Source organism: Rhipicephalus sanguineus, chromosome 4, assembly GCF_013339695.2.
Source record: "Rhipicephalus sanguineus isolate Rsan-2018 chromosome 4, BIME_Rsan_1.4, whole genome shotgun sequence".
NCBI lineage: Eukaryota > Metazoa > Arthropoda > Arachnida > Ixodida > Ixodidae > Rhipicephalus > Rhipicephalus sanguineus.
In genome coordinates this window covers 41,559,495-41,579,177 of record NC_051179.1, presented here as the reverse complement: position 1 = coordinate 41,579,177, position 19,683 = coordinate 41,559,495, and the positions used below count along the sequence as shown (strand labels likewise).

Genomic DNA, 19,683 nt, shown 5'->3' with positions numbered 1-19,683 from the left:
ACGCCAACGTCATAGGTAGAGGGCTTTCGTTGTGTATTGATTTTTTTTCCCCTGTGACCTTAGCGTGGCTAGCTCGCTAATGGCAAGATCGGCGTTTGATTGGTCTGTTGTGCGTGTGCGTCCACTAGCTGAGCACGGCTTAGGAGGAAAGATCGAAGTGCTATCTGCAAATTACAGAAATGCAACTGTTATCCAGACACTCACGTGAGATCAGATAGATAGATAGATAGATAGATAGATAGATAGATAGATAGATAGATAGATAGATAGATAGATAGATAGATAGATAGATAGATAGATAGATAGATAGATAGATAGATAGATAGATAGATAGATAGATAGATAGATAGATAGATAGATAGATAGATAGATAGATAGATAGATAGATAGATAGATAGATAGACAGACAGACCACCTGCTCCCTTTTGCACCCCCCAAGAGCAAAACAAAACGCATAAGTTCCCCGTCTCCCTATCCCCCTCCCCCTTAAGCTCACTTGTCGTACGCGCCCCCCTCCCCCTCCGAGTAGAAAAATCCTGCCCTTCTGATGAATTTCGAGCGCAGCAAATGCCTTAAAGTTCGTGTAGGACACTGCTCTGGTTCGGAGAGAGCCTACTGAGCGAGAGATGCACTTATACAAAACGGCATTGCAGCTATACCCTATCTGTTCTTTCGTGCTTCGAAACGGAGTCCCAGAAGTAAGTTATCAACTTGGGTTTGTTTATTTTTCGTTATGAACGCGAAACGTCGCGCGTAAAATGCAGGCGACAAAAAGAAAAAGAAAGAAAGGAGCACGGTGGCACGCACGCACGGTGAGCAGTTCCAAAAGTCGAAGGAAGGTCGCTCCCGCAATGACGATGCCGAAGCTTATAGCGAACGTATAGTTGGCCGACGCGTTGTAATAGGTAATGACACAAACGTAATTTTCGCCAACTTCGTGAGTTATTACAGTCTTACAGTATATACGAGCCGTCATTTTCAATTACGAAGTCCACGAAGTTTCTTCAGCGTAGCGACCTAATTCCTCAATATCATTAGAGGCAAGCCCGAGAGTTTTCGAAGGCAGCTCTCGCACGTATTAGCGCAAAGCTCATTACGTTGGAGCGCACCAGTCGAGTCTTTCGTGTTCTGTTTAAGCGTTGCCTGCCGTACATTTAGCGGCTGGGGTGTTGCGCTGTCAAGCTCGAGGTCGCGGGTTCGATTCCCTGTAACGGAGGCCACATTTTGATGGCGGTTAAGTGCGAAAACACCCGTGGACTTGGATTTAGGTGCACATAGCAACATCCACGCCGTTAAGTTAACGAGGCGTGCCTCATTATCATATCGCGGCTTCGGCACATCAAATACCTTATACATTTTTTTTACGGGTCATAAAAAGACGCTGAAGTGAACGGGAACGTATAAGTCAATGTTCTTCGCAGAACCTGCTATATGTTCTTTAAGCTATTCATACACTTAAATGAAGCAAGGTAAGAAACCGGGCCTGTTTCTGAAGATATATAATACTTATATATATCAAAGTAGCGAGAGTACGCTGCATGAAAAGAATAACATATACTAATACACGTTCAAAGCATGCAAATCACGCGCTGTTTACAACAACACCGCGCATGCGGCCTCATTACATATCGAGCGTTTCACTAACAACTTACGCGCTTGTACTGCGCAGGCGCAGCGCTGTCAGCTAAGGAAGGTCAATGACAAACGAACTACCGCACCAGGCGATTCACGGTCTCAACAAAACACGCATCGCACCATCAAGGTAGACGGAGGTATCATCATTTAGAGCTCGCCTCAGCTCAGGTCGAGGTCAAACCACGTGTGTTAGCAGCAGTGGGGGGGGGGGGGGGGGGGGGGGGGGGGGGACCGTACTATACGGGATCGAAACCACAACACAAGTGCGTGCACGGGGCGTCTCACGACAATGTCGGGGCGCGGCAGGCGCGTGCTATAAGGGTGGTAGTGGTGATTGGGAGGGGAATCAACGACGTTTTGCTCTTGAACGACGTATACAGCCGGTATGATCGCTCTGATGGCAGTCAGACACGAACACGCTGCACGCGGACCACTGCGGCCGCTTAGCCGATCGAAGAGGCCAGTAATTACGTCCAAGCTCAATGGCTATGCGGGGTCAAGTGACATCGGGTTACGCGGTCGAATGTCGATCCGTTGGGGTACGTTCTTTCATTGTCAGTTTATGCAAATTCTCTGACGTGGCTGTTGATGCGGCAGTAGCCCGTATTCGCGTACGGAAGAAAAGGAGCTAGCTCTTAGAATCTCCGTTAAGACGATTGATTAAACACACATACACGCGCGCACCTTAGCAGAAACACACGAATAAACTATATATTAGCACTACCTTAACCACCACCTTAACGCTTAACGCTAACAGACTACCTAAACAATTGGGAGGAAGTAAATGAGTAAATGATAATTGTTGTTTATAACTTACTTTATGACATTTAATCAGCCTGAAGTTTAACATTTACCTCCTTTCGACTACGCTCCCCTAAACATTTCTTTTTAATTTGGCTTTCTGCGAAATGCACTTCGAGAAATGTCCCCTATTTATTAATTTTTTAAATTGGTTTAATCCCGCTGTATCTCAGGGCAATACGGTCTACCCCTGCGTTATTTTAAAAAGGCTTTCCTCTATGGGGACAAACACAGCCTGCACGCAGGGCCATGACACACACACACACACACACACACACACACACACACACACACACACACACACACACACACACACACACACACACACACACACACACACACACACACACACACACACACGCACACACGCACGCACATACAAACACGCACACGCACACACACGAGCGCGCGCACGCACTGCTAGAGGCAAACAAAAGCGTACTAATGACTTCAATCACAAGAGGAAACAACGTTCTTTCGGTAACATGAGTTCAAAAAGAAACGCTCTTGAGAACACAGTCACCCACGCAACTGTACAATTACAAGCGCTTCATGCGTTTGCACGAACTGATACTATCAACTATCAATTTGTGCAAACACTCGTTTTCTTTGGCGTTTCTATTCGAACACACGAAGTACGTGTTTGCATACGAATTTCGTTAAGGTGCAACGGTAACGAGTCTCTTATGTGCACAGGTGAATAAGTAACAAGTTGCATTGTCAAGCAATTGGGTTTTCATTGTAGAAACATTATAGCTATTATATAGACGCGAGTTTACCTAATTACGTGCTTTGCAAAAACCACCTCTCGTGCGCCACTTTTTTTCTTCATGGTTTATCGATTTGTAGTCCATATAGTAGTGGAGGATGAAAGCGGCATGCTGTCTTCGTTAACGCGTGTGCGTGTATGTATGTATGTATGTATGTATGTATGTATGTATGTATGTATGTATGTATGTATGTATGTATGTATGTATGTATGTATGTATGTATGTATGTATGTATGTATGTATGTATGTATGTATGTATGTATGTATGTATGTTATGGACCTTGCGGGCTGTTTTTGTTTCGTGCGACGGCGGTACATGATTCGTTATGCACGCGTCGAACACATTAGGGACCGAGGGAAGAAGTAAAAAAAAAAACACTCGTAGATCGATTTGTTTTTTTTTTTTTGTTTTTTTCGGGTGACGCCAAATCGACAGTGGCGGCGCGTTGCGAACGAACGGCGCGCTCGCTGCGAGATTCGAAAAGATCACGCGATTCGAAACGAATGCGGGGCGCTGCAGGAATCAATCGGAATGCATTAAAAGTTCGGCGTCGCAGCAAGCGGCTTATCAGATGACCGTGTACTCTATATACCGCAGGGCGCCCGGGAAGGTCAAGGCTTCTCCTGCGATGACCAATGAGTTGACCGGACAATAAAAATGGGGACGCTCGCATTACCGAGGGCTCTTATCGCTATCTACCAGGCACGCGGAGGTGCATTAGAGAAGCCTTTCTTATCGATTTCCTAGTAGGCACAGGATGGGGCATGATCTACGTCAATTTAGTTCCCACGTATGTGAACTAGTTACAGCTGGTAGAGCGTGAATTTATTGATTGACTAATCGTTAGATTGGCTGATTCTGTCCATATTGTGCAGGAACTTTGAGCTGCGGACTCTGCGGGGTTTCTGGGGTACAAAAGGCTTTATACATAACCAGCATAGAAACAGCTTTCCGGCATTCGTCGAACGTGGTTTTACTTTAAAAAAAAAAAAGTTAGGAGCACAAGTACGCAAGTACGCAGCAGCTATCGAAAAGCTTTGCGGACAGCATAAAAAAGTCATTACTGAGGGGAGGAAAGACTCGAACGCAAAGTCGAACTAAATCGCAACAGAATCGGAAATGCACGATGATGGAACCTTAAAAAAAAGTCGTATGTTATGTGTAGTACGGCACAACGGACTTTTCTTTCGACTATCTGGATTTTATATTATCCGTCGCGCCGGCTGAGCGATTCATGTGTGAGATGCGCGGAGGCTCCATTCGCCGACGGCGCTGGAAATAGAACACCAGATGTTGAAAACGAACAGTTCTTTTTTTGTTCCAATGTTCTGCCTCTGCACAACTGTAGGCCATCTTTTTTCTTCTATACTTGTTTAATCGACCTTGATACGTATGTCGTCTGCTGTGCGTCTGTTCCTAAGCCTTCTTCGTGTGTCGTCGTCTGCTTTCTCGATCAGGAGCATTCAAGTTACGTAAACAAACGCAATCTTGTTGTACCATTCGCAGCCGCCAGGATCGTTCATTCGTCATGTGTATACGACGACAGCAGCGTATCATAACTGATAATATAATCTGTTTGATCGCTTCTATCATATCACCGCCACCGAATCGCTGCTCCCTCCCTCTTTAACCCTTTCAGACGCCACCTATGGAAAAACTTGTGTAAATGCTTCAATTCGATACAACGTTATTTCAAGGCACTCAGTATTCTATTGCAACAAAAAATAATGTCATAATATGTTAATTTATGAGTTCTTTTAGTAACTAATCTTTAATTGAGTTGTAATTAAATATCTATTTATCCAGAAGTCATTCACGCTCTGTTTTGGCGTAAATAGAATGAAATCTCAGGCTACAAATATAGTGCAAATTCGTTTTTGGCCATGCCCATTTTTAACAAAGAAAAATTATACTTTTCACATGGCTCCCAGCAAGCGGCACGTCTAACGACTCTTCGAACGTGGTAGTGCCTTCAGCAATATCATCATGTGCAACAGCACACTGCAAAATAAAGTTAAATGAAGACAAATTTATTATGCAGGAGCTTCAATTCATCCAAAGCTCAATATATCTCGCTCTTTCTTAGCCCCTAGTTGATACAAATAACAAAAAGAAGTGGTGTACACAATTGTGTACATAGCGTCTAAAAGGATTAACCCTTTATGACGCTATACGTGTTCTCTCCGTCACGACTATGCTCGAATACGATCACATTTTATAATAATAATTATTGGACTTTAACGTCCCAAAACCCCGATATTATTATACGAGGGACGCCGTAGTGGAGGGGTCCGGAAATTTCGACCACCTGCAGGGGTCCTTTAAAGGGCCCCTCACCAGGTTTGACAATTTTGAGCTGACGAGCGCAATTTATACACTGGGCGTTCACGATCACGTCTGCCAAAATTTGCAACGCTACGCGCCGCAGAAATGGGTCAAATTTCAAGCTGAACGCTGCTTGCCCTTCTTCTCGCGGCCGCGCGCCCAGAGAATGAGGGGATGACGTACATGAGAGAATGGCCCTACGTAGATGTTAGTGCTGTGACGTCGGTCCTTTACGTAGACGACTGTGCTCTGACGTCGCCAAGAGTAGCACGTGACACTGCGATAAATATTCGACACAACGTGTAGTTTGTGTAATTTGTTGCTTAAATAGATGAATAAAACTTGAGAGTAATAATAAAACACACAAACGGAATGTGTGCGTTGTCTTTCTTATTTTTACTGCGAATCGCAGCGAGATTCGAGACTAATCTACCTCCGTTTCGCACGCGTTCGTGTTCTCGCGCTTTGCGCATCGTGCAGACGCTACCCCTTACAACGAAACTAATTTTCCACCGCGTTCCAGCGCTCATTAGGCTCATTTATTCTCCCGCGTCTAACTAGATGTTCATGCGGCACACCGCTAGTCTCGCGTCCGTACGACTGAGCTTTCGGGCTCAGTAATAGGTTGGAAGCCAAGTGATCGGCGAGGCCGCATTCGGCATAACTTGCAGAGACGAAGCGCAAAGAACGCCGCCACAACACCGCTCGCGTCTCGGGGGCTCGGGCTGGTTCGGGCACGTCATGCGCTCGTGACATTGTGTGCGCATGACGTGCTCATGCGTAGGCGTTTTGTGATCCTCCTGCTCGCGTGCCGAAGAGGGCAGGGAAGGGATTTGGCTTGTCAAGGCTACACGGGGCGAGCGGCAAGGATTTGCAGCTCGCCTCCTCGCATCATGGTTTCGCGCCGCTAGAAATTATTGTTTTTCTGGGCTTCTAACGGACCGATTAGAAAAATTCTTGTGGCATAATGCTCCTTATTGGGCTCGCAACAACTTACAATGTCTAACTAAAATTCGATATGTCACCTGGTGAGGGGCCCTTTAACGTGCACCTAAATCGAAGTATGCGGGCCTCAAGCATTTTTCGTCTCCATCGAAAATGCGGCCACAGCGGCCGGGATGCGATCCCACGACCTTCGGGTCAGCAGTCGAGGGCCACATTTTTCAACCGCATTCTTCTGCCGAGCATCTAAAGACTGGAATGACCTTCCCCACTGCCACCCTCAGACGCGATTACGAACGACTTTCTGCAAATTCGCACAATGTAATTCTGAGACACTAACAATTACATTCCGAGAAAGAAAATAATTTGTTGATCTGTGCGAATTGTAGTAATTAACCCTTATAAGCGTATCCCGACCACGGCGGTCGCATTTCAATGGAGGCGAAATGCTAGAGGCCCGTGTACTGTGCGATGTCAGTAGACGTTAAGGAACACATGATGACCATAATTTCCGGAGCCCCGCACTACGGCGTGCCCCATAATCATATCGTGTTTTCTGGCACGTAACACCCCAGATATTATTGTTAACCCTTTCCAGCGTGTAATTAAATATTTGATGTTATTGTTAACCCTTTTCAGCATGTAATTAAATATTTGATTATTCTGAAGTCAGTCACGCTCCATTTGTTCATGAAAAGAAGCAAATCGTAGGCTCGAAGTGCATGCGCAATTTGTTTTTGGTTGTGTTCATCTAGAGCAAAGAAAAATGATATTTCTGACGTTGGTCTTGGAACGCGGCACGTCGACCGAGCCGTCGAACATGGTAGTGGCTTCACTGAAGTGGCGGCTGCAGGCATAATTAGCACATCGAGGTTAAGTATAAAGTCACGGCAGGCACGTAGCCAGGATTTTTTTTCGGGGGGGGGGGGGGGGGCCCAAGGCCTAACTGTCCGAAAAAAAGTATTTCCATGGCAAAAATAAAACAAAAGTTTTCCGGGAGTATAGAAGGCCGGACGAATTTCGGGGGGGGCCCGGGCCCCCCGGGCCCCCCCCTTGCCTACGTGCCTGAGTCACGGTGATTATGCAGAAGGTTCAATTCATCCTACGAGTAATGCGTCTTGCTCTTTATTGGCCACTTATCCAAAGAACTGGCATAAACAAGTTGCGTACACATACGTGGACGTTGAGCCTCAAGGGGTTAAGTTGCTGCTTGTACAAGACAATTAGCAAGATCATCACAATTCTCGCAAACCTATCTCAATTTCAAAAATGTGTTACAATGTCTTTTTTTTTAAAGCTACCCTGTAATGATAAACTTTGCTCCCTGCCATTAAAAATTGTTATTTATTCACTTTTGCAATCTATACCCACGTATTGTTGGATTTTTTTTCATATTATACTGAGGCCTGCTGCCTCATAATCATATCGTGGTTTCGGAACGTTAATTAACCTAAGAATTCAATTCGTTTTTTACGCCTTCGGAGATAAGCCGAGCGCAAGGGGCGTCACGCCGTGAGATATGGGCCGTAATGCAGCAACAGACTGTGAACCTCAATTCCTGTGTTGCAAACTATGGCCTATTCCGGAACAATTAATATCGTTATCTCGGAAACTTATTACGTAGCACCTTCAACCTCCTCTCCCACCCTCGACTGCGAGCAAATCCAGATAAGCAAAAAGCAATTGATAACAAAAAACTCGCGAGTCAGTCTACTGATCACGCGAGATTCCGGTCGACGAAGCAAAAATACATGCAAGTCCAGTGTAAAACGATAATAATAATTGTCGGAGTTTTACGTCACAAAACCACGATATGATTGTGAAAGACGCCGTAGTGGAGGACACAGGAGATTTCGACCACCTGGAGTTATTTAACGCGCACCTAAATCTAAGTACACGGGCCTCTGACATTTCGCTTCCATCGAAATACGGCTGCCGCGGGCGGGATTCGATCCCGCGACCTTCGGGTCAGCAGTAAAGCACCACAACTGCTAGTACAACCGCGGCGGGTCAAAGTGCAAATTGAGGCAGCGCGTTCGAAGTATTGGTCCATTTAGCGTCAGATCCACTTCAAATTATCAAAAAAAGAAAGAAGACTTGATAAGGAGACGCAAAATGTCTGCGCGCTTCGCAGCTTCCCGATGACTTTCTATGTGACGATGACCAAATCAACAAACATCTGCTACGTTCGTGCAGTGCCTTGTGACAAAGCGCGGTTTGTAACCATTGCATCAAATCAAGAGAACTCTAAAGGAAAAAAAAAATGTGAAGATATAAGTTATGCGTGACAGGTGCAGTATTTCAGGTGTGAGTGCCGTGAATTTTTTTTTTTTTTGGGGGGGGGGGGGGCGAGATATCAAAGTGATTGACTCGAAGTGACATATAATTAATGACACGGGGGGGGGGGGGAGAGGACCCCGCCCGAGAAAAGCAAGTGCCAGCTTGACGGGCTAACAGTATCCCAGTATAGCAACGTCAAGCGGCACTGCAACGTTCATTTAGTCGACTAGTCGCCGTCGTATAACGTGAAGACGCAGCCCACATAATGTGCTCTTAATTGCAGGCTATTAAATCTAGAAACAAGACCCTTAATGGTCAGCACTCAACATTCATAAAAAAAAGACAGTGATCTCGAGCTAAGGACGGGGTTCTCATCCCTCGAACAAAAACACTTCTGCCAGTTCACCAAAAAAAACGCCTTTTGGACTTCATGCACTGATATACTTTAGTTTGTTTCGTGTTTTGACGTGTTTTGTGTATGCATACTGTAATTGTCCCGCACTGGTTATGGAGTTGTTGTTTTTAAGTACCACACAGTCACTGACGACTCCTGGTCATACCACGAATGCCGCAGTGAGACCATTTTCAAGACTAGTTTTTTAAGTTCGCCTAGAAGTTTCCCCGTGGCATCCAGAGTACCTACTAACCATACTTTTATATTAATTTCCCCTTTGGTTACAATAAATTTCTCCCTATCGGGTCCGCAGCTTTGCATGACACAGCCAACGTGACAAAGTTTTGTTTTTACGACATTGCTTCATACTTCATTAGACGTCCATCCGGTGTAGCACGCTTACAGGCGTGCCACTAGTCGAACCTCTCCCGTATACTCGTCAGATAACCTATCTCTACCTCTCTAGTCGCCGGATGACATAGCAGTTAGTTCGTGCATGACATGACCAAAACAAGAAAGTGTTAAGTTTGAGGACATCACTTCGTACGTCCACCTGGAGTAGCGTGCTACAGGCGTGTCGCTGGGCAATCCTTTGAAGTACGTCCTAAAGAACCTATCACCACCTGCCTAGTCGTTAGCGGGCACAACCGGTAGCTCGTATGACGTGGCCATAGTAAGAAGGTGTTAGCTTCAGGACATAACTTTATATTTCATCATACGTCCATCTGGAGTAGCATGCTACGGGCGTGCCGATGGGCGAGCCTCTCCCTTAGTCACTGCAAAGAACCTATCTCTATCCCTCTAGTGGTTGGAGAAGAGAGCCGTTAGCTCGCATGACATGAACAAGTTAAGAAGTGTCAGTTTCAGAACAAGAATTCGTACTTCAACATACGTCCATCTGGAGCGGCATGCTAAAGGCGTGTCTCCATGGTGGTAAATCTCTTGTTTGAGCTAGTTGGTGCATTCTTGAGCACATATAGCAGGGCGGCGCGATGAAAACACGTACAAAGAAAGGCGCTGATTCGGTGCAATTAATTGCCTTTATTCGTCCGTGTTTTTTTTTTTTTTCGCGCATCCCTGCTGTATATGTGTTCAAGTTTATTCATGGGCAAAGCTCTCCAGTACTTACATTAAAGAACCTACACCTCTTATCTCTCTAGTCATCGGAGGTTAGAGGTCCTGGCACCACGTGATTCACGCAACACAGTGCACGTGCAGAGGCACGAGCGAACGTGCGGGAGCACCGGCTTACCTGTTGCTTCGGTCCCGCTGCTGCTGCTGCTGCTGCTGTTGCCGGTAGGCCGCCGGAGGCGTCGTCGTGGTCCGCGTTGGGAGTGCGCGCGTCGCCTTCAATCAGCACCTGGGCCGACTCTGAGCTGCGCTGGGCTCTGACGAGCCTATTTGAGCGGTCGACAGACGAGCACGCGCGGACGACAGGCGGACAGATCGATAAGAAACCACGCCGGCAGAGGGGGCCACGCCGCCGCAGCGACTGCCGCCACCGCACGGCGCGCCACGGCGCGCCGTCGGGACCTCCCCTCCCCCTTCTTCCCGACGGGACCACGAGGCATCAAGACTTGAATTGTTGTTAAGACCACCTCCTTAAAGAGCGCATGCGCGATTCCGGAGACTGTCGTTCCAGAATGTCGTATACATCTGATCTGCAAAGAGAAATAGCGGAGACAATTCAGGGCAAATCGGCATCCACAAGTCTGAAGAGTGCGTGCAGTTTTGCCACTTGAAAAGATAATATCGTGATGATGATTGCAAAAGTTGACGGTCTCTTTAGCTAGCGCTAAAGAGAGCTCTCACGAGACACTGATTAAATTATTTTGACGTTCTCGCTGCTAATTCCCCGTTAATGCACATTTTATTCGCTTTACTTCACCTTTTTTCACACGTGATTAACCTTTTATTCACATTATGTCACATGTGGTTGAGCCTTAATTCATTTATTTCACATGTGATTCAATTTTAATTCACTTTATTTCACGTGCTGTTCACCTTTAACTCACTTCAGTTCACAAATGATTCACCGTTTATTCCTCTTACTTCACACGTTATTCCCATTAATTCGCCTTTAATTACATTTAGTTCACCTCAATTAACGTTTGATTCTTTGGCCCTTAGCACCATTTCATGTGTCCTTGACGTCATACGACTTTTGGTGCCATTCGTGTTCACGTCGCCGACGGTGGACACCGGATTTTTTTTAACTAACGAGCCAAATAAGACTTTCGCCTAAAAATATATTGATCAGAAACCATCTCTGACGATTATCGACGCAAACGATTTTAGGTGAAATCTTCTAGAAAGCCAGTCGCCTTATTATAGGAGTGATACGTGCTGTATGTACTTTTGTGTATGCATACGGACGCGAACCGCCCAGAGTACCCGCCTCCCCCCCCCCACCCCCTCCCCCAACTTCCCGCTCCCCGGGATCGCATGGGCTAGAGCTTAGATGCAACAGAAGAACGTGAAACGATGCCGCCCCGCAGTTTCCGCGCCAACAAGCCATGACGTCATATATTATGACGGCGTCTTCTAGGGGCAGTAGAAAATGATTCACATTATTTCCCGAGGGAGCCATACACTTAACGTAACCACTTTCAGAGAGAGAAAGAAAGAGAGAGGTCACGTGACCTCACAGAAACACACAAAAACGATTGTGAGAAAAATGTCACACGGCGTCACCAATGGCATCGTATCATGACGCCACGTTATGGCACAATCTGATGAGTCAGCACATGACTTCGTCGCTTTGTCAAAGGAGGGCCGATTCTGGAGGCATCGCAGCACCGGAGGAGGTGCAGGAAGCTTTAGGAGTGCGGACAAATGCAGTCTAATGAGAAATTCAGAGCAATTTAATGAGCGTCTCGCGGGAGCATACGCCTTCTCCTGTGCTTTTCTTAGTGTTGGCTGAAACAATTCTGGAGGCGATCCTTATATTTGACTTAGGTGTGTCTGGTAGTGGCATTCGGAACCTCGGCGTAAGCGTTCTCTGGCGTATTTCTTGGGTGTTTCGTCGCGCTGCCGGAGCGGATCTCGGAGGCCACGCAGAAAGAAGCGCGTGGTTGAGATCTGCTCCGACAGGTGCCGCAACGATCCCAGCCGCTAACAACCTTTCAACAAGCTATATCAATTAATTCATTAATTTATCCTGATAGTTCAATGGTCCTTAAGCAAAGTTATTACTCCGATATCATACGTATCCGATATAACTCTTAACTCGAAGCAGAACCATCGATTTCTATTTTTTTAGGAGACATTTTATGAATGTTCGAAAAGCTGGAAGCAAGTGGAAAATAGGTATGACACTAAAAAGAAGGGGACGAAGTGAAGACACGAAACGACAAACACGGGTGTCGTTTCGTGTCTTCACTTCGTCCCCGTCTTTTTAACGTCATACCTGTTTTCCTAGAGTAATGAACCAACTAGCACAGCAACAAGCCCTGTCGGAAGTAAGGGCTCGACCGGATACGATTGGAAGAGAAACAGTCACTCGGTGCTCGTGCCAGTCACAAATCCGAAGCGGTCGGGCAGTGTAGATTTTCTCTTCATCATTTCTAGCCACATCCCATTCTCGAGTGCCGAATACCCAACCGGACTGCTACGCATCTTATCCTCTGCCTTTTATCGGATGCTGTATCTCCCCCCCCCCCCTCTCTCTCTCTGTCTCCCATGGCAGCTTACCATGGCAACCAGAGAGACAGAAGTGTCACTCGGTGCTCGTGACCACTGAAAATTGTCACTATTTAGGACAATGTGACCGAAATGAATGACGGAAAAGATGAAACGTTGAACTTAATTTTTCTTCTCTAAAAAATGAGCACATGTCAGCGAAAATCACGACGATTGAGCTATCAAAGAATAAGTTATCGGACTACACTGGTTTAGCGTCTCACTTTAGCGTCACTTTAATGAAACGAGCGGTGAAGGGGTAATGAGAAAGAAGGAGGGAGGAAAGAGGCAGTTTCGGCTATGCGATCATCCCACCCACCAAGCCCGCCATCTTGGTGAGGGAGCGCCAAATGAGCCCAGTGAAAAGGACGTGACGTGACTCGTCAAAAGGGGCGCAAAAGGGTCAGCGCCCTCTCCCTCCTCCGGATATTCTTTCTTCTTTTTTTTGTTTTGTAGTTGTATTTCACCGCACGCACTGACCAAGACAACGCCCTACGGAAATAAACAAAACCCCGAAAAAGAACGTTGGCGAAGAAAAGACGCAAAACAAATGATAAATAATAACGGCCCCTTTTTAGACATTACTACCGGACATTTATATTTTTTGTGCGTCCCACCAATGGTTTTTAACCCACAACGTGGAAAGCTTGACCGCAAGGGAGATGCTTTCATAAGCGCAGGTGCCATTAATAAGATTATAACCACAATATAATGCCTGCATTAGATGGGCGTGGGCGAGGCAGACAATACATTAGTGTAGAAATGAGGAGAATATCCCCTTTAATGAATTGTCAACACAGCTCTCGCGCCTTCGTCGAGTCTCTTATCTTTGGTTATTTCTTTAGAATACTTGAAAAAGAAAAAAAAAGAAGCCGCCGAGCCGACAATGCAAGCAGGTGCGCGAAGTGTCAAAAATCTCATTAGGCGGGTAATTAATTTTTTTATCACCGAACTGCGCCTCGCTGTTTCAATATTATGACGGCAGTTCGCTTCGGAGGAAAGAGAAAAAACAAAAAAAAAGGACGCAGACCGCGGAACAAGCGAAGCATAAAACACGAGGGCTCGTGCTCTTGTGTTCGCTTTCTATTTCTATCTACGCGTCTTTCTCGCGCTCCTTCGAGTTACTCTCAAAACGTTTTTTTGTTTGTTTGCTTGTTTTACGTGAAATGTGTGTTTTAGTTCGTCCTTTCTTGCAATTAATTCGTGACACACACGTGCGTCGCGGCTTCGCATGCGCCTCAGAAACAGGAGCAACATTTTGAAATACGGGCCATGCATGGGGATAGCGCGCGCACTCCTTCTAAGTGTTGTGAATGAGGGCGCGCATAAAATATTTCGCGATTTCGCTCCCCGAAGACCAGGGCATCGAGTAAACTGGCGCGTTATAAAGTAGTACACAAAGCGAAGCGCTATACGACGTAAGATTCATAGGCGGCACGCGCCGGTCAATTTATTGAGTGCAGGCTGTGAAACAGGCTGTTTCTTGTAAAGCGTCAATTATAAATCAAAGATGCTAAAAAAAATACCGGAATCCCCACGCGCCGGGTATGGATATTTCATTAAGGTTTTGTAACGAAACCTCTATTCTGCTGCGCGGTGTGTATCACCGAATGGCGGGTCATATATTCAGATGTTTATGGTTACTAAAGGCAAGTTAATCACTTCGTAAATGAGGAAATGTGGCACGACTGCGTTGTTTGTTGCAAAAAACCCATAGGATTCCTTATGCGAGACGACTCGAAGGCGAAAGCCGTCTTCTTTCTCAGTGGATGTACTGATCGGCCCCCGCCCCCCTCCGAAAGCTTTCCCCACCTAACTTGGTTTTGCACTGCCTCCGTGATCGGAGGCACAGCAAGCACCCTGCAACTCACCTGGTTTTGCATTGCCTCCGTGATCGGCCCCACCTTTCACCAAGCGACGCTATCATGTGCTGACGTCATCATGCGACTTCACGTTGTGTGGCACCATGATGACGTCACGAGTTTCCGCATGATGACGTCACAAGTTCCGGCAATATGTGACGTCATGAGGTGACGTCATCACGTGATGATTTTCTGCCTCACCCGTGTTGACGCCGCCGCCGACGGTCAATTGTCGCGTTTGATGAGGCATCTAAGGCTTTCGCTTTAATAACTTAATTACTTATTCGGTGTAGAAGGAAGATGCGGCGTTGCTCATTACGTTTGGTGCACGCTACGTGTTTGTCGGATTCTCGGTCAACACTCCCAGCTGCTCCACCATTCGTAAGAAATGTGAATATGATAGTAAATTATAAAGAGCAAAGAAACAAAAATGAATGTGGACGGATACAAACGTAAGAGAGAAAGAGAGAGAGACAGAAGCCCGGAGTGAGAAATGACCGCGAGAGGGGCTATAAGCTAACGCTCCAATACGTAGGCCTATTTCACGTCCTAAAAGGGGGCCCTGCGACACGTTTCCAAGTAATAATGGATTGACCTCAGCATAGGAGTTAATTGCCTCACGAATCGATCGCCGCAAAATTTTCTTCGAATCCGCCAAGAACGAGCGTATTTACAGAGATCTGTCACACGCTTTAAGCCCTTTCTCTCTTCTCTCGTCCCGACGAGCGCGCTGGAAGCTACACGGGGCGGGACGACACGGGGGAAAGAAGCCACGTCACACGCGCGTCATGACCGTGAACTCGCCTCATGAAACGCGACCACGCTCTTCCAGTGTGGTTTCGATGCGCGCTAGTGTTGCAACTGTGTAAAGTCAGCAGGCTATATACAGAGCTCGGCGCGCGGCACGTGTTGGCACCTCGTGTCAAGAAGCGCATCTGATCCAAATGCCACTCTTGGCTTATCCCAGCTCCCCCGCCACAGTGGTCTAGTGGTTATGGCGCTCTACTGCTGACCCGAAGGTCGCGGGATCGAATCCCAACCGCGGCGGCTGCATTTTTGATGGAGGCGAAAAATGTTTGAGGCCCGTGTACTTAGATTTAGGTGCACGTTAAAGAACCCCGGGTGGTCGAAATTTCCGGAGCCCTCCACTACGGCGTTTCTCATAATCATATCGTGATTTTGGGACGTTAAACCCCAGATATTATTATTAATTATGCCAGCTATCGGCCAATAGTAGCAATCTGCTGTATGACGAAAAATCTGCCGTATGACAGCATTCCGCAATGAGAGTGTACGGACCTCTGTATGAAGAGAAGGGGCTTGAGAAAGTGGCAACTTCGCGCTCCGCTTGTGAACTCTTCTCGCTGCGCACGACTTGAAGGTTTGGCTGAGCTGTTCACCGAAGCGTCCGCTCTCCGCTGTATGTGTTTTTTGCGCCAAGCAAGAGGGGTGGTTCATGACACTTTTAAATACCTAACAACGTGGACTTCGTCGCTCGATCAATCGAGTTGCCGGACGCCCGACTGAGGTGCATCTGCACGATCGCAGACCTGCGGAGCAGGCGTCCGCACATGGCAGACGTGCGGATGCCCGCTCCGGATGTCTGCCACCGTGCGGACTTCCGCTCCTCGCTCCTCTAATCATTTCTTTTATCGCCCTGCTCCCCTCCCTGAGCTGTGTTCCCTCAAACGCGGCTGAGGATAGTGGAACCTTTATTTTTCTAACCATATTATCGTTTAATTACTCTTCGGCGGCACCACAGATTAAAGCATCGTCTACTGGCAACTGGCGGACTGTAAACTTCACAAAAGAACTCTGGGAACTTATGAGAGTTAATCACTACTTGGTATTGCCAGTTTATTATCACTTTACCCTACATAAGCGTCATTAGATAAAAAGTAATGTTTAATAATTATGAATTATAACGTACAGTTAACAAAAAATGTCTGGTTAAGATCTCATCAGCAGTTCTGTACAGCATACCCACCCGTAGACCAACGTACCGTCGTAATTATGTCCGCGCCCATCTTCCAACAATTCATTACTTAATTTTAATGAAATAAAATATAGAAAAGGTGCTAACCAAATAAGGATGGCTATGGATACATCTTTTAGTACTTTTCGTGCGCGATTATTACATCTATCAACGAACGCACACATAATAACATCCTCTTGAATTATACCAGACAGAAGTCGGCGTTTCAATAACTTAGCCGTGTACATCGCTGGACCGGCTGGCCTAACATTGTAGCACTGTTATAACAACGTCGACTGAAAAAAAAAAAAGAAAACAATGCACATTACAGCGCTACTTAGTTGGAGTTCTCTCTCTCTTTCGTCGTCATCATGCACGTTGTTTTAACTTTGTTAATATTTTGATTATGTGTTGCCATCCTTCATCCGAGTCGGGTGCCCGCGCACCTTCCGGCAACACTGTACCGAACTAATGCATATACAAAGGTGGTCATAAATCAGGAATTGTACTGAGCGAACAGGGACGTGTCACAAGGCTTGTGTCGTCCAGAACAGAGCACCGTGTCTTTCGACTACGAGCGACAAAATCTTATCGTCAGAAAAAAAAAAAGCGGTAGAAAGAGAGAGAGAGAGAGAGAGAGAATGCGTGAGAAACACGACGCAACAACACCGCTCCTACAAACGTGCGACGACAGATTAAAATTAATTATCTCTCACGCGAAAGTCTTTTCGCTGACAGCAAGGAGTCGGAAAACAACGCGCCGGCTTTCTTTTTTTTTTTTTTTGCTTGCCTTGCAGTTTTCCTTGGCGTAAGCTCCATTTCAATACTTGTATACTGGCTGGGTGTGAGAATGTGCACAGCAGCGTGTCGCCGTGCACAATCTTGCTAGCCGCTAAGGATGCTGTAAATTATGCAGGCTAAGCGGGGGAAAGCATTATACTTTCTCCGCCTCAGTGTTTTTTTTTTCTCTCTTTTCTCTTTGATTTCACAACGTTACAATGGCTAACTGCTAACGGAGGACTCGTGGAAAACCTGACGCGAAATTTGCAAGCGTTGGCGTTATAATGTTATACTTAAGCATCGACCGTGGTCGGAAGTTGTTGAAAACTGCCGCGCGAAGCAAAAAACTGAGCGCATAAAGGCGGTGGGTGGTGATAGCGAAATGAATATTACACGGCGACATGCAGTTTTATATGTAAGTAACCTTCCCTCTTTAACTCGCTTTACTTTTCTCTTGGGAGTAGAGATTAAACTGCTTAATTCACCGAGTTAAAAAAAAAAGAGTAAGAAATACGTCGCCGAATAGTAAATAAACACAAGATGCAGAACAGACGTCTAATAAACTAACTGAAGCGGTGCTCTTGTACCACAGCACATAGGCGTGCGGAATGGGGGGGGGGGGGGGGCGGCAGCCCCCCTAGTCAAATAAAAGCGGGGGGGGGGGGGACGCAATGTCTGTCCCATACTTTGACTTAAAGAGAGGCGCTGTGATGAACCTTCATGCCTCCTGAAGAGGAACTCCGCGCACGCCTATGCCAAAACAAAAGGAACACGTCACAATTAAGACAAGCTAGAACTATCATAAACAACTGCTGCTGCTGCTGCTGCTGCTGCAACAACAACAACAACAACAACAACAACAACAACAACAACAGGGTGACCTGGATTTCCGCCCTATATGCTTTGGACTCTGCCCAGAAAGACATTCTTTGTACGCTGGCGATTGCAAATATTGCCCAAGATTATCATTTTTCTTTTTTATTCCTTTTCTTTCCTGTTTGATCTTTCGCTATCAGTTTCATGACGTTGGTACAACCAGCTCTAACGCAGCGTACCTGTTCACACATTTAAACAAGCAACAGCAACATTTATTTATTAATTTTATTTATATACGAAAAAAAAAATTGGGAAGGTAGCAACAGCAACACCGCCAACAAAACCAATGCATGTTTTGATCAGCTGCGGTTAGGTTATCCTTGAGGATATGTTTCTCACGAACTGCCCGCGGCGATATACGACGTTGGTATTTGATCGCGTCGGGAAAAAAATGTGCTGCGAAGAACTGAATTTCAATATCAGTCGAACTCTCATTGAAGAGCTCGCAGCTCCGACGGCGGTGATGTGTCAGCACTGTTCTTTCAGGTGCCGTTCACTCGCATATATAGAACGTTTGAGGCGCTTACGCGAAGCGTTTATTTAAGTATCTCAGCGCAACGTCTGACGGCTCGTCATTCTGACTCTCTCGCTCACATTCCTTGACTCCGAAATATTTAGACGAGGGAGAAGCGATGCAGGACTATATATATCAAACGAGAATAAGGAAAGTGGAACCGCTGTTCTCGGCAGAAAATTCGTTTATTTTTTTTTATCACTTTCGCCCGGCGTGAGAATCGTTGTTCTCGCTGAATACCTTCGCAGAATTCCCTCCCCACGAACACTGTCTGGACGATAACGACAGAGCAGGACAAAAAAAAAAAAAAATACCCGAGATCGAGGCGCATAAACGAAAGATGGCGAATTTATCAAGCGCTCGTGTATTCTTTCTTAGACATAACGTTAACCAAGTGCAACAGACACTGAAGCCAAAGAAGGTATAGGAAACGTTATTTGCAGTCTTTTAACTGTATCGCCCTAATTATGGCATAAATGGGAAGAAATTAGTGTGGACGAAAAGACAACATGCCGCCGGTAGGAAACGAACTTACAACCTCGTCACGCGCTACGTGACGTCAGCTGGCAAAAAAAAAAAAAATAGCGTTCCACACTCGCCGTCACGGCTGCAAACGGCGTTGGCTAACACTCCGAGATTCCCATGCACAGAAATACCCGATAAAGTAGACGGGAAGACAACCGCCGCTATCGCTCCATTGGTAGAGCATAGGACGCGTTATCGGAAGGTTGTAGGTTCGGTCGCTACTGGCGGCATGTTGTCTTTTCGTCCACATTGATTTCTTCCCATCTGCATCGTAATTACTACATTACAGTTAAAAAGACTACAAATGACGTCCACTGTACCT

At 46.2% G+C, this 19,683-nt stretch overlaps 1 protein-coding gene across 1 annotated transcript in view; it reads right to left on the bottom strand.

Moving 5' to 3' along the window:
* The window catches only part of LOC119389815 (putative cyclin-dependent serine/threonine-protein kinase DDB_G0272797/DDB_G0274007), a 105,193-nt gene extending 94,611 nt beyond the window's left edge, over positions 1 to 10,582 (bottom strand). The window contains exon 1 of the mRNA XM_037657208.2: positions 10,401 to 10,582. The gene's annotated coding sequence lies outside the window, so the exon portion shown is untranslated. The remainder of the gene's footprint in view (positions 1 to 10,400) is intronic.
* Positions 10,583 to 19,683: the final 9,101 nt, after the last annotated feature.